At 45.5% G+C, this 15,463-nt stretch overlaps 1 non-coding gene across 1 annotated transcript; it reads right to left on the bottom strand.

Annotated features, from left to right (window-relative positions):
- Nucleotides 1-14,901: 14,901 nt before the first annotated feature.
- On the bottom strand, nucleotides 14,902-14,976 carry Trnat-ugu (transfer RNA threonine (anticodon UGU)). The gene has a single exon. It is a non-coding gene; the product is annotated as a tRNA-Thr (tRNA).
- Nucleotides 14,977-15,463: the final 487 nt, after the last annotated feature.

Here is a 15,463-nt window from a genome sequence, read left to right as displayed (position 1 = left end):
TCCTGTCTGTGATGCAGCGTCAAGGGTAACCGCAGCCATGGTCTCCGAGCTGATAGTCCATGCTGCTGCCAGCGTCGTCGAACTGTTAGTGCAGATGGTTGTTGTCTTGCAAACGTCCCCATGTGTTGACTCAGGGATTGAAACGTGGCTACAAGATCCGTTACAGCCATGGGGATAAGATGCCTGTCAACTCGACAAGCATCAATGTCGGGATACGATAAACCGCAATCGCGATAGGCTAGAATCAGACCTTTATCAAAGTCGGGAACGTGATGGTACGCATTTCTCCTCCTTACACGAAGCATCACAACAACGTTTCACCAGGCAACGCCGGTCAACTGCTGTTTGTGTATGAGAAATCGGTTGGAAACTTTCCTCATGTCAGCACGTTGTAGGTGTCGCCACCGGCGCCAACCTTGTGTGAATGCTCTGAAAAGCTAATCATTTGCATATTACAGCATCTTCTTCCTGTCGGTTAAATGTCGCGTCTGTAGCACGTCATCTTCGCGGTGAAGCAATTTTAATGGCCAGTAGTGTATTTCATCTGCCACTTACTTACTTTGCGAAATTCCTTGGGCTCCTTTGCCACGATATGTCTACTTCGGCAACTGTTGTTGTAGAGATAATGCAATGTTTGCTTTGTGTATCGTTGCTATTGCTCTGCTTTGTATGAACACGACAACCACTGCAGCACTGTTGTGAGCTACCGTCGACTAAGCGATTCAACTTCACTCCATAACCTCATGCTGTGCTGACCATTGGATGCCTCTAGCCCCGCCCCTTTTGCTGTGAGCAGCTAATATTGTGGTTGCATGGTAGACAATAAGTCGGGCGTCGAATGACTTAATATCATTGGGGTTTTGCAACCTTGCTCTCAGGGTGTTATCACATACTGACGACTTGAAGACTTGTACGTTGTACGCTCAACGCAGTTGGGAGCCACGAAGGGTACTTCAACATAGGAATTGAGAGATTCATTGCAAAGAGCAGGGAGAAGGAGAGCAGGCAGAATGAGAGTAGGCAGAAGTGGTAGCGTTTAGGTATCCGGAGGTAAATAGTAACACTAGAGCCCTGCATATTGCAGACGCTCCAGGCAGGTGTCCAGGGGCAGACGTTTCACGTCAGACAATTAGCTGGTAACTCCATCCATCGCCTAGACGCTATTGTAAGGCGTCACAGAAGATGTCCACGAAAAGGTGCGTCTTAGCAGAGGCAGCAAGCTTGATACTCGCTCCTGAGAACGGTAATTTTAGTGGGTTTATACCTCTTCAGCAGCCCCCACGCACAAAAGAACTTAAGGCGGTGCCAAGTGATGTAAAACATTGTTGTCACTGACCATAACAGGAGCGGCAGGGACGTTGCTACCAAACTTCGAGTTAGTTAACGCAAACTGCAGCAATATTCCTACCTACCGAGTAGGACAATGTGAGGAATCTAAATGGGGTTGGCCGGGGGCGCCCTGAAAGTCTAGAATGACTCGCCAGATTGGCCGAAGCTTGTTAAGTGCTGGTAGATTGCTTGGAAGACTTCAAAGGAGCAATAGTGCACCGCCACGATTCTTCAAAAACCCATGTTTTTGCATTCAAAGCAGTTCAAAGTTAGAACGTCGCAGCACCGACTGCGTGTCGCTCGTAGCCAGCCTCGGGAAGGTCCTACGTGTCTGCTTTTCTCATTTGGAGTGCTGCTCTCAAGTTAACGTGCCACCAGTGTTCGCTAATTCTGTTAGCGCCCACGCCTGTGGATTCAGACACTGACTTCCGTTGTGCAACAAATTGCCACCTTTGCTTTTTCCACTGTTTAGAATTAGCCTTCAGTGCAGTAGTTAGTCTGACCACTAATAAATAGTGTAATCAGAGCTCTGAATTCCGTCTCCTGCTGCGAGCATGCTGTAGAATGGTAGAATCCGCGCCTCTCGTAGGTGCCCTGTGGTAGTGTTTGGCGCAGATCCGTCATCGACCTGCCTTCACTGAGAATTTGTCTTTCTGCATTTGATCATCACCGCTCGGAAATCACAGACTGTCCTCAAACCCTCTGGCTTCCCTGTGTCCTGAGTTAAGGCAAACATTGATTGTAGCGTTGTACCAACATTCCAATACCCTCGACACAGAAGGCAGCCATCTGCGCTCCCTCTCAATTCTTTACACTCGTTGTCTGTCCTAAAATGTTGTGTTCATAGCCAGTGGTTCATGTGAGCAGAAAGGAAACTCAGAGAGAACTAAGTCCGGACTCTATGGTGAGTGATCAATAACTTCCCGTTAAAAACGCCTCAGGAGCATCTTTATTGCCCTTGCATTGTGCAACCGAGAAATGTTGTTGTTGTTGCGGTCTTCAGTCCAGAGACTGGTTTGATGCAGCTCTCCATGCTACTCTATCCTGTGCAAGCTGCTTCATCGCCCAGTACGTACTGCAACCTACATCCTTCTGAATCTGCTTAGTGTATTCATCTCTTGGTCTCCCTCTACGATTTTTACCCTCCAGGCTGACCTCCAATACTAAATTGGTGATCCATTGATGCCTCAGAACATGTCCTACCAACCGATCCCTTCTTCTAGTCAAGTTGTGCCACAAACTTCTCTTCTCCCCAATTCTGTTCAATACCTCCTCATTAGTTATGTGATCTACCCATCTAATCTTCATCATTCTTCTGTAGCACCACATTCCGAAAGCTTCTATTCTCTTCTTGTTCAAACTATTTTATCGTCCATGTTTCACTTCCATACATGGCTACACTCCATACAAATACTTTCAGAAACGACTTCCAGACACTTAAATCTATACTCGATGTTAACGAATTTCTCTTCTTCACAAAGGCTTTCCTTGCCATTGCCAGTCTACATTTTATATCCTCTCTATTTCGACCATCATCAGTTATTTTGCTCCCCAAATAGCAAAACTCCTTTACTTCTTTAAGTGTCTCATTTCCTAATCTAATTCCCTCAGCATCACCCGAGTTAACTCGACTACATTCCATTATCCTCGTTTTGCTTTTGTTGATGTTCATCTTATATCCTCCTTTCAAGACACTGTCCATTCTGTTCAGCTGCTCTTCCAAGACCTTTGCTGTCTCTGACAGAATTACAATGTCATCGGCGAACCTGAAAGTTTTTATTTCTTCTCCATGGATTTTAATACCTAATCCGAATTTTTCTTTTGTGTCCTTTACTGCTTGCTCAATATACACATTGAATAACATTGGGGAGAGGCTAAAAACCTGTCTCACTCCCCTCCCAACCACTGATTCCCTTTCATGTCCCTCGACTCTTATAACTGCCATCTGGTTTCTGTAAAAATTGTAAATAGCCTTTGGCTCCCTGTATTTTACCACTGCCACCTTCAGAATTTGGAAAGAAAGAGTGCCGGACCGTCACCTTATGTGGGGTGCATGAAATCAGGACAAATCTCTCAGCCGGCAATTATACTTGGCGTGTGACGCTATATTCTAGGCTATATGTTCACTGAAAAGAGCGACGTACCGTGATCGAGGCAGAGCAGAGACACTGTCCAACACATCTGTCGAATCCCAGAATCCGCGCCTCTCTTAGGTGCCCTGTGGTAGTGTTTGGCGCTGATCCAAGTCGCCAACCTGCTTTCACTGTGTGCTCAGAACTGGAAAGAGCGACATACCACGATTGACGGCATAGTAGAGACACTGCTCAACACATCTGTGCTAAGCTTCGTTGGATTTTCAAGGTGTTTTCCATCCCGCAAGCGATCGGACCTTAAGAAACAAAAAAGCCCTTGTACATGTTGAGAAATTCATTGAGGCCTTTGTTTTGACAGTAGTGGCCTTTATGTATTTTCCCTTGCTAGTCTTCTTCTTTTTATTCTTGAGTGGCGGAAACATCACTGAGAAAATATGCAGTAGGAAATGTAATGCGGTATATGGCCGGAAAGGCGTTCCAATTGAGGTAAACTCATTTGAAGGTGGAGATAAAACAGTTTCGAGACTGTTGGTTTCATCGATTGTAAGAACACGTGAGAATGCACCGAGCAAGTGGAAATTTACTGTCTGTCGTAGTGTTTTAGCTCCACACTGAAGGAGCTTTGCGCATCACAGCTGTTGACGATTCTCTCTGGGGAGGACATGTGCGGTGCAGTGCAGCGCTGACAGACAATAGCCCAGTATATCATCAGCTTACTGAATGGTTTGATGCGATGCGTCAAGAATCCCAATCCTGCGACGGTTTACGGGCCACGAACCGGTTGATGAAGTGCTTGCATTTGGACAGGCAAATAGTAATGAGTGGGTGCCAGCACGATTGTTCAAAAAAATGTTCAAATGTGTGTGAAATCTTATGGGACTGAACTGCTAAGATCATCAGTGCCTAAGCTTACACACTACGTAACCTAGATTATCCTAAGGACAAACACACACACCCATGCCCGGGGGAGGACTCGAACCTCCGCCGGTACGAGCCGCACAGTCCATGACTGCAGCGCCTCAGACCGCTCTGCTAATCCCGCGCTGCCCAGCACGATTGTGCTGGAAAAGGTATCATCACCGTAAACTGTTCGCAACAGTGTTTCGTCGCTTGTGTGAGACAGATTCGTTCGAGTGAATTGGTAACCATCAAAAGAGCATGCGCCCAGTACGTAAAAAGGTGCTGAGCGCTATAGAATGTGACCCTGGTGTCAGCATCAGGCAGGTAGCCCGCCTTCGTGGGGTAAGCCAGGTGAAGGTGTGAAACATTCTCCACGACAGCTCCCACAGTCCGTATGACCTGTAACATTCAGGCCTTATTATCTACGAACTTCCCTCAGTGGTGACGTATGGACCATCACAGCGCTTGGATTTCTGTCGTCCATCCTATTGACAGATGTGGCTACTTTTACGAATGCCTGTACCGTCAATCTGCACAGCATCCACCTGTCGGCTACAGAAAATCCCCTGTTGTATGATGTCAGCGAATTGTCAGCTCTGGTTCAGCGTCAATGTGTGGGCGGGGAATATTGGTGACTACTTCGTGGGACCAGTCATTCTTCCACAACGCCTCACAGGCGAGGAGTAACTGCATTTCCTGCGGGCGACACTGCCTTCCCTGCTGAAAGGCAAACCGCTTGTGGTTCGCAGGGTAATGTGGCTACTGCATGACGGTGCTGCAGATCACTTCCGCATTTCCGTGCGGAGGCATCTCGACAAGACCGACCCAGGTGACGGATCAGACAAGGTCGTCTAGCCACATAATCCGCTTAGTTAGAGGACATCCTTCCCTTTGGGGGCACCTGGAAGAAATCTTGCATGTGGAGTACATCCTGAATGTGAAGAAACTTCAGTAACGCATTCACACTGGCTGTGACGCCATCCGTTTGCAAGACGGCACATTTGAACGCATGCGCCAGTTACTGCTGCGTGGTGTTGGCCTATGGTAGGAGGTCCCTGGGCGCCACTTTAAACACCTTTTCTAACGGTTGTTTCACAGCAGCATATCGTTCCCCGAGTATACGTTACAGGTCTTCTTTCGCTTGCTCCTTTGTACCACAGGTTTCGCAGGGTCGGCGTGGTTACAACGGATTTGCACTCCGTCTTCAGGCCACGAGTGGCCTACCGGGACCATCCGACCGCCGTGTCATCCTCAGAGGAGGATGCGGATAGCAAGATTAATTTAAAGGGGTGGCCAGATGCCCTTCCTGCCGCCATCCCATATCCCTCGGGATGGAATCAGCGTACCCCAGAATTCTGCGTCTACTGTAAACAATGAAATAGTGCGAACTTGTTACAAATGTCTGTGAGTCGTGTAACTGAGGCGGAATGTGGGGGCCAGCCCAGCATTCACCTAGTGGGACGTGGAAAACCGCTCACAAACCACATCCAGGCTGGCCGGCACACAGGCCCACGTCGTTAATCCGCCGGCTGGATTCGATCCGTGGACAGCTCGCCTATCCGAGTCCAGGAAGCAGCGCATTAGCGTTCTCGGCTAGCCTGGCAGGTCCGAGTTGTATGTGACAGGTATGACGGAAAGCAGGTGTTGACAAGTGTGAAGATTACCGAACTATAAGTTTAATAAGCAGCAAAATACTAACACGAATTCATTACAGACGAATGGAAAAACTGCTAGAAGCCGACCTCGGGGAAGATCAGTTTGGATTCCGTAGAAATATTGGAACACGTGAGGCAATACTGACCTTACGACTTATCTTAGAAGAAACATTAAGGAAAGGAAAACCTACGTTTCTAGCATTTGTAGACTTAGAGAAAGCTTTTGACAACGTTAACTGGAATACTCTCTTTCAAATTCTGAAGGTGGCAGGGGTAAAATACAGGGAGCCAAAGGCTATTTACATTTGTACAGAAACCAGATGGTAGTTATAAGAGTCGAGGGGCATGAAAGGGAAGCAGTGGTTGGGAAGGGAATGAGACAGGGTTGTACCCTCTCCCCAATGTTATTCATTCTGTATATTGAGCAAGCAGAAAAGGAAACAAAAGAAAAATTCGGTGTAGGTATTAAAATCCATGGGGAAGAAATAAACACTTTCAGGTTCGCCGATGACATTGTAATTCTGTCAGAGACAGCAAAGGACTAGGAAGAACAGTTGTACGGAATGGACAATGTCTTGAAAGGAGGGTAAAAGATGAACATCAACAAAAGCAAAACGAGGATAATGGAATGTAGTCGAGTTAAGTCGGGTGATGCTGAGGGAATTAGATTAGGAAAAGAGAAACTTAAAGAAGTAAAGGAATTTTGCTATTTGGGGAGCAAAATAACTGATGATGGTCGAAGTAGAGAGGATATAAAATGTAGACTGGCAATGGAAAGGAAATCCTTTCTGAAGAAGAGAAATTTGTTAACATCGAGTATAGATTTAAGTGTCAGGAAGTCGTTTCTGAAAGTATTTGCATGGAGTGTAGCCATGTATGGAAGTGAAACATGGACGATAAATAGTTTGGACAAGAAGAGAATAGAAGCTTTAGAAATGTGGTGCTACAGAAGAATGCTGAACATTAAATGGGTAGATCATATAACTAATGAGGAGGTATTGAATAGAATTGGGGAGAAGAGGAGTTTGTGGCACAACTTGACGAGAAGAAGGGACCGGTTGGTAGGACATGTTCTGAGGCATCAAGGGATCACAAATTTAGCATCGGAGGGCGGCGTGGAGGGTAAAAATCGTAGAGGGAGACCAAGAGATGAATACACTAAGCAGATTGAGAAGGATGTAGGTTGTAGTAGGTACTGGGAGATGAAGGAGCTTGCACAGGATAGGGTAGCATGGAGAGCTGCATAAAACCAGTCTCAGGACAGAAGACCACAACAACAACATGATGAATTAATAAATACCATGTAGCGCAGGCATCATTCATTTCCGAGCGTATGTCCATGTGACCTTTTACACTCGTTATGCTCTTACGGATGGTTTCCTTCTGCTTCTCCCCATTCAGCAAAATCTTGCTTTATAGTTTAGGATGGTAGTAGAGTAAGATAGACCTCAGGTGCAACCTTCTGATAGTTTTTAGTAATGTTAGTCCGTATTGCGCTATGTTTTTGATGCTAAGGACGAATGCATTCCACGCTAGTTTTGTGTCAAGAGCCAGTCTCAGATACTTTACTGTGTTATAGTCGGAGGGGCTGGTTGGTCGTCAGTGTTGAGGTGGACATCTGAACGGCGGAAAAGCCAGTGGGTCGATCAGTGCTGGTTACGTGGCTTAAAAGAGATGGCCGTTCGGGATACGGTGACGAGCTGTACCTCTTCCAGTAACTGTACTTGCTCAATTTGCTGTTGCAGCGGAAAATTCAACGGTGTGAGATTCTCCTAATATTCCTCAGAGACGTATCTAGAGTGTAACCGGGTTACAGGAAACAAACATTGCTTCCGGCGGCGTATACAACCCGCGGAGTAGTCCATTAAGAAGACACCAGTGGCGAGTAATGTAAGTGAAATTACTAGTTTCCTTTGTAAGTAATGTTAAATTAGTAAACGACAGTTTTTTATAGTCGCTGTTGTCACCACAATGAACAGTATCCGTATTTGCCGCCACGCGAGGCCATGCGGATAATATACAGGGTGGTCCATTGATCGTGACCAGGCCAAATATCTCACGAAACAAGCATCAAATGAAAAACCTACAAAGAAGGAAACTCCTCTAGCTTGGAGAGAGAACCCAGATGGCGCTATTGTTGGCCCGCTAGATGACGCTACCGTAGGACAAACGGATATCAACTGCGTTTCTCTAAATAGGAACCCCAATTTTTTTTTACATATTCGTGTAGTACGTAAAGAAATATGAATGTTTTAGCTGGACCACTTTTTTCGCTTTGTGATAGATGGCGCTGTAATAGTCACAAATGTATAAGTACGTGGTATCACGTAACATTCCGCCAGTGCGGACAGTATTTGCTTCGTGATACATTACCCGTGTAAAAAATGGACCGTTTACCAATTGCGGAAAAGGTCGATATCGTGTTGATGTATGGCTACTGTGATCAAAATGCCCAACGGGCGTGTGCTATGCATGCTGCTCGGTATCCTGGACGACATCATCCAAGTGTCCGGACCGATCGCCGGATAGTTACATTATTTAAGGGAACTGGAAGAGTTCAGCCACATGTGAAACGTCAACCACGACCTGCAAAAAATGATGATGCCCAAGTAGGTGTTTAACTGCTGTCGAGGCTAATCCACACATCAGTAGGAAACAAACTGCGCGAGAACCGGGAATCTAAAAAATGACGGTGTTGAGAATGCTACAGCTGTTGTGTTGGCAGAAGAGCCAACACCGTGTTACTAGTGGAGGCCGAAATGCACGCGTTTTAGCTCACGCAGGCTGGCGTTAGGAGGGAAGAACTATACTGATGTGAGGCCTGGAACATGACAAGGAATTAGAGTTCCGAAAGTGGACGTAATTAGTTTGATACTTAACTTTAATCCATTAATGATCAACGTCGCTCTTGACGGTACATGATTCACAATATTATCTGTTCAGAATACATTCGTAGTAACTGAATATGGAACCTTGCTAGGTCATAGCAAATGACGTAGCTGAAGGCTATGCTAAATTGTCGTCTCTGCAAATGAGAGCGAATGTAGTCAGTGAACCATCGCTAGCAAAGTCGGCAGTACAACTAGGGCGAGTGCTCGGTCTGCAATCACTGACACGCGGGTCCGACGTATACTAACGGACCGCGGCCGACTTAAAGGCTACCACCTAGCAAGTGTGGTGTCTGGCGGTGACACCACAACAGCAACATCGATTGCACTCGTACCATATTTCTATGCACCAGGAATTGCACGACGACGACTTTGAACATCGTGAACAGTTCTGCCATTGGGCACAAGAGAAATCATGGGACGGTGACAGATTTTGTGCACGCGTTTGATTTAGCGACGGAGCGTCATTCACCAACAGCGGTCACGTAAATCGGCATAATATGCTCTATTGGGCAACAGAAAATCCAAGATGGCTGCGACAAGTGGAACATCAGCGACCTTGGTGGATAAATGTATTCTGGGAGGAAGAATAATTGGCCCCCATTTTATCGATGGCAATCTAAATGGTGCAATGTACGCTGCTTTCCTACTTAATGTTCTACCGATGTTTCCTACCAGATGTTTCACTGCATGGCAGAATGGCGATGTACTTCGAACATGATGGATGTCCGGCAGTTAGCTCGCGTGAGGTTGAAGTGGTTAAAAAATGGCCCTTAGCACTATGGGACTTAAAATCTGTGGTCAGCAGTCGCCTAGAACTTAGAACTACTTAAACCCAACTAACATAAGGACATCACACACATCCATGCCTGAGGCAGGATTCGAACCTGCGACCGTAGTGGTCACGCGGTTCCAGACTGAAGCGCCTAGAACCGCACGGCCACACCGGCCGGCGGTTGAAATGGTACTGAATAGCGTATTTCATGACAAGTGGATTGGTCGTCGAAGAACCATACCATGACCCGCACGTTCACCGGAACTGACGTCCCCGGATTTCTTTCTGTGGGGAAAGCTGAAGCATATTTGCTATCGTGATCCACCGACAACGCCTGACAACATGCTTCAGCGCATTGTCAATGCATGTGCGAACATTACGGAAGGCGAACTACTCGCTGTTGAGAGGAATGTCGTTACACGTGTTGCCAAATGCATTGAGGTTCACGGACATCATTTTGAGCATTTATTGCATTAATGTGGTTTTTACAGGCAATCACGCTGTAACAGTATGCGTTCTCAGAAATGATAAGTTCACAAAGTTACATGTATCAGATTGGAACAACCGAAATAAAATGTTCAAACGTACCTACGTTCTGTATTTTAAATTAAAAATCTACCTGTTACCAACTGTTCATCTAAAATTGTGAGCCATATGTTTGTGACTATGACAGCGCCATCTATCACACAGAGAAAAAAGTGGTCCAACTAAAACATTGATATTTCTTTACGTACTAAACGAATATGTAATTAAAATGGGGGTTCCTATTTAAAAAAACGCAGTTGATATCCGTTTGACCTATGGCAGCGTCATCTAGCGGGCCAACCATAGCGCCATCTGGTTTCCCCCTTCAAGCTACACTAGTTTAGTTCTTTGTAGTTTGGGTGCATAGAACCTGAGAAATCAGTACCCAGAACAACCACCTCTGGCCGTAATAACGGCCTTGATACGCTTGGGCATTGAGTCAAACAGAGCTTGGATGGCGTGTACAGGTACAGCTGCCCATGCAGCTTCAACACGATACCACAGTTCATCAAGAGTAGTGACTGGCGTATTGTGACGAGTCAGTTGCTCGGCCACCATTGACCAGACATTTTCAATTGGTGAGAGATCTGGAGAATGTGCTGGCCAGGGCAGCAGTCGAACATTTTCTGTATCCAGAAAGGCCCGCACAGGACCTGCAACATGTGGTCGTGCATTATCCTGCTGAAATGTAGGGTTTCGCAGGGATCTAATGAACGGTAGAGACATGGGTCGTAAAACATCTGAAATGTAACGTCCACTGTACAAAGTGACGTCAGTGCGAACAAGAGACGTGTAACCAATGGCACCCCATACCATCACGCCGGGTGATACGCCAGTATGTCAATGACGAATACATGCTTCCAATGTGCGTCGCCACACACGGATGCGACCATCATGATGCTGTACACAGGGCCTGGATTCATCCGAAAAATGACGTTTTGCTATTCGTGCACCCAGGTTCGTCGTTGAGTACACCATTGCAGGCGCTCCTGTATGTGATGCAGCGTCAAGGGTAAACACAGCCACGGTCTCCGAGCTGATAGTCCATGCTGCTGCAGAGGTCGTCGAACTGATGCCGGCACGGTAGCTCAGCGTGTTCGGTCAGAGGGTTTAGCTACCCTCTGTGATAAAAAACTGAGTAAACGGATCAACGAACAACTTGAACGAATGTCATCGGACGTCCGCCATGAACAAATTCAACGAACAATATAGAACAAAATAAGATCTAAAAAAATAAAAAAAAATAAAAACTGTTCGTGCAGATGGTTGTTGTCTTGCAAACGTCCCCATCTGTTGACTCAGGGATCGAGACGTGACTGCACGATCCGTTACAGCCATGCGGATAAGATGCCTGTCATTTCGATTGCTAGTGATACGAGGCCGTTGGGATCCAGCACGGCGTTCCGTATTACCCTCCTGAACGCAGCGATTCCGTATTCTGCTAACAGTCATTGGATCTCGACCAACGCGAGCAGCAATGTCGCTATACGATAAACAGCAATAGCGATGGGCTACAATCCGACCTTTATCAAAGTGAGAAACGTGATGATACGCATTCCTCCTCCTTGCACGAGGCATCACAACAACGTTTCACCAGGCAACGCCGGTCAACTGCTGTTTGTGTATGAGAAATCGGTTGGAAACTTTCCTCACGTCAGCACGTTGTAGGTGTCGCCACCGGCGCCAACCTTGTGTGAATGCTCTGAAAAACTATTCATTTGCATATCACAGCATCTTCTTCCTGTCAGTTAAATTTCGCGTATGTAGCACGTCATCTTCGTGGTGTAGCAATTTTAAAGGCCAATAGTGTAACACGAAAAGTAGAGTCCTTCAATCTCGATTTTCACCCTTTAGCACTGATAATTCGTAATGCCCAAATAATGGTATGGTCGTCTGGTGCAACGTGATCTCTGAGCAGAGTTTCAAAAAAGTTAGTGAGAATACTGGTGATTTTTTATAGTATTCAACCACTTATGACTTTTCGAGGAAAGCATCGAACGATGGACTAAGTTTTCCTTAAATTGCCTACTTAATTTAACGTTTTGATTCTATGTATCTTGAAAGTAAGTGGGTTAAAAATTTTTCAATCTTTATTCCATTTTTACGTTTATTACAGGAAATACTAGGAATAAAAAACCGAAAATCGGTTATTTCAGAAACCGGGTATTTTGAGCGCTTGTAAAAGTCAGGTTAGACTGGTGTGAGAATGATTGCCTATCTAAGTTGGAGGGCTGCAAACGATACCTATCGAAGATGCGATGGTAAATCGATTATGGAAGTCTCGTGGCGCGCGTTATGATAAATTACTTGTGTTCTTCATTTGTATCAGTTTGGCGTTGTTTCTTGAGTTTGAGTACTTTACTTTCCCGCCATAATTGTTTGTGATTCCATTGGGAAATCGAAACAGTTTCTCTCCATAGCGAGTGTAATGTGTGCTGCTTTTCAAGTTTCTTCTGCGGTTTGCCTCACATAGAAGACTCTAATTCCATGCATATTCAGAGTAGAGAAATGTTTGACTTTTTGCCGGAAATATGGACTTCTGCCGGACGACGAAAGGAGAGACTGTGTTGACTGTGGTGCTACGAAGTCTGTGAGACTGCGTAAGAGGAGTGTGGACACTGAGATTCCGTTGCAGTTTCATTGCGGACTTTGTGGAAAGCGGACCAGCATCAGGAAAAATACGTGGTTCGAGTCCTCTAAATCATCGATTCAGACGAGCGTAATTCTTGTGTCGTGTTGGATTCTAGATTATACTCTGCAAGCCACAGCATCAGAAACTGAGCTATCGGTGAATACCGTCTGTGATTACTTCGGGTTTCGCCGAGAAGTGTGCTACGTGATAGTGACAAATGACAGTGTGCCAATTGGTGGACCGAATAAAATAGTGGAAGTAGACGAATATCACATTGCTAGACCAAAGAATCAGATTGGACGACCTGCCAAAAGTGAAGCAGATCATATTTCGGTTTTTGGTGGGGTAGAAAGGGAGTCACGTAAGTATTTCGTTGTCAGGGTATTGTCGCGAGACAAGGCGACTTTAGTGGGTCTCATAAATCATTTCACACTGCCTGGAACAAAAGTCATCACAGACGGGTTTTAGTCGTATCAGATTCTCAAAGCTGAAGGGTTCGAGCACGAATTTGTGAACCACTCTGTCGAGTTTGTCTCTTCAGATGACGCCAGTTCAAATGGTTCAAATGGATCTGAGCACTATGGGACTTAACTTCTGAGGTCATCAGTCCCCTAGAACGTACGACTACTTAAACCTAACTAACCTAAGGACATCACACACATCCATGCCCGAGGCAGGATTCGAACCTGCGACCGTAGCGGTCGCGCGGTTCCAGACTGTAGCGCCTAGAACCGCTCGGCCACACCAGATGATGCCAGTGTCCATACCCAGAATATAGAACGCCTGTCGAAGTCTGTGAAGTGTACCATAAAAAGAGAAGGGCGTCCAGGACAGAGGGAAGAACTGTGCTTGCTCCAGTACCTGTACTTTCACAACTTGAGTTTACAGGGGAAAGTCGACGCATGCGACACTCTGCCGATATTCCTACGCAATATTGGCAGAGTTTACCCTAGGTACGGGAAAAAAGGAATTGTCCCTGCAGCTTCTAACAACCCTACCACAACAAAGGTCAAAATTTAATATGATTGTGGTGTTACTCACGCTGCTAAATACTGCATTTTCGGGCAACAACAAAGTTATTATGTGGCAGGTGTCATTAGATCACAGTTAATAAAGTCATTTCATGTAATAATGAATAAACTAGGCACTCATCTTTTCGTGTTTCCCACGCTGGTCTCGTTGTAAAATCATGGCTCAATCGTCGAAAATCTAGGTGGTGATGATTACAAGCTCGGATGCAAAGAGGCCTAGGTTTTATTCTGCTATATTCAAAGGTTTTATAGATGTGTTTCAGAAGTCATTCTTGAAGAATAAAGCTTTGAAAGTTAGCACAATCGTGATGTACAAAATAATCAGCACTCCGAATTTGAGTTACACTTCCTTTTTATTGCTTTTGCTGCAATATCGCGTAACACACAAAATATCACTTCACAATACAAAACATACTTGAAAACATCTTCCTCACTGTTAAAGTTCACATTTTATAAGCTGACTACGTTATGCGTCTTTCCAACATGACGTCCAAGACTCGACTTTTTCAAGATCCGACTCTCTAACTAACTAACTAGTAATCGCTTACGCGCCCAAAAATCAGAGTTACAAGTACGTGAAAGACCATTGTGACAAAAGAAAGAATACACATAAGAATAATATCATTGCAATATAAACATATCGATGTAGCAAAGTACCTCTACATTAATGAAATCAAATCTGAATGTTGTCTCAGAAATATGTTAACTACTTTACAGAAACACAGTAGAATATTGCTGGTATCGAGAGGTTCAGGTGAGGTGCCGTAATGGTTGCGTAATTCAAGTACCATTACAAGCTTATACATCACGCAGACTGTCACAAGACGGTAACACCGACGACGACTAATGTAAGTCGTCTCCTTTCAATTTGCGGGTGCTTTTCTAACGCTTTTCTTTTGTCGCTCTGTACTGATACCTTCAAACATATATATGAAGACAGTAACTGTTCTCGAAAGAACAGAATACTGTTGATGACCGTGCAGCTTTTCCCTGGAATGAATGATGACTAACTGAAACCCTCAGCTGCCGACAGGTGTTGTTGATATACCTCGATGTGGACAGCTGAAAATGTGTGTCCCGACCGGGACTCGAACCCGGGATCTCCTGCTTACATGGCAGACGCTCTATCCATCTGAGCCACCGAGGACACAAATGAATAGCGCGACTGCAGGGACTTATCCCTTGCACGCTTCCCGTGAGACTCACATTCCCAACTGCCCACAATTCTACATATGTAATGTATCTTATAGACATTTGCCCATTCACTCATTTGAGTCTCACGGGAAGCGTGCAAGGGATAAGTCCCTGCAGTCACGCTATTCGTCTGTGTCTACGGTGGCTCAGATGAATAGAGCGTCTGCCATGTAAGCAGGAGATCCCGGGTTCGAGTCCCGGTCGGGGCACACATTTTCAGCTGTCCACATCGAGGTATATCAACAACACCTGTAGGCAGCTGAGGGTTTCAGTTAGTCATCATTCACCTTCAAACATACTCGTAACGCGCGCCACGCGAGTTCCGTAATCGACTTACTATCGCATCTTCGCTATGTATCGTTTGCAGCCCTCCGATAGGCAATCATTCTTGGAAATTACCAAAAATCTACATGACCACAAACCGGTTGTTTCAGCGGCAAC

The sequence above is a fragment of the Schistocerca nitens genome, chromosome 5, assembly GCF_023898315.1.
Source record: "Schistocerca nitens isolate TAMUIC-IGC-003100 chromosome 5, iqSchNite1.1, whole genome shotgun sequence".
Lineage (NCBI taxonomy): Eukaryota > Metazoa > Arthropoda > Insecta > Orthoptera > Acrididae > Schistocerca > Schistocerca nitens.
This window is presented reverse-complemented; position numbering and strand designations above follow the sequence as displayed.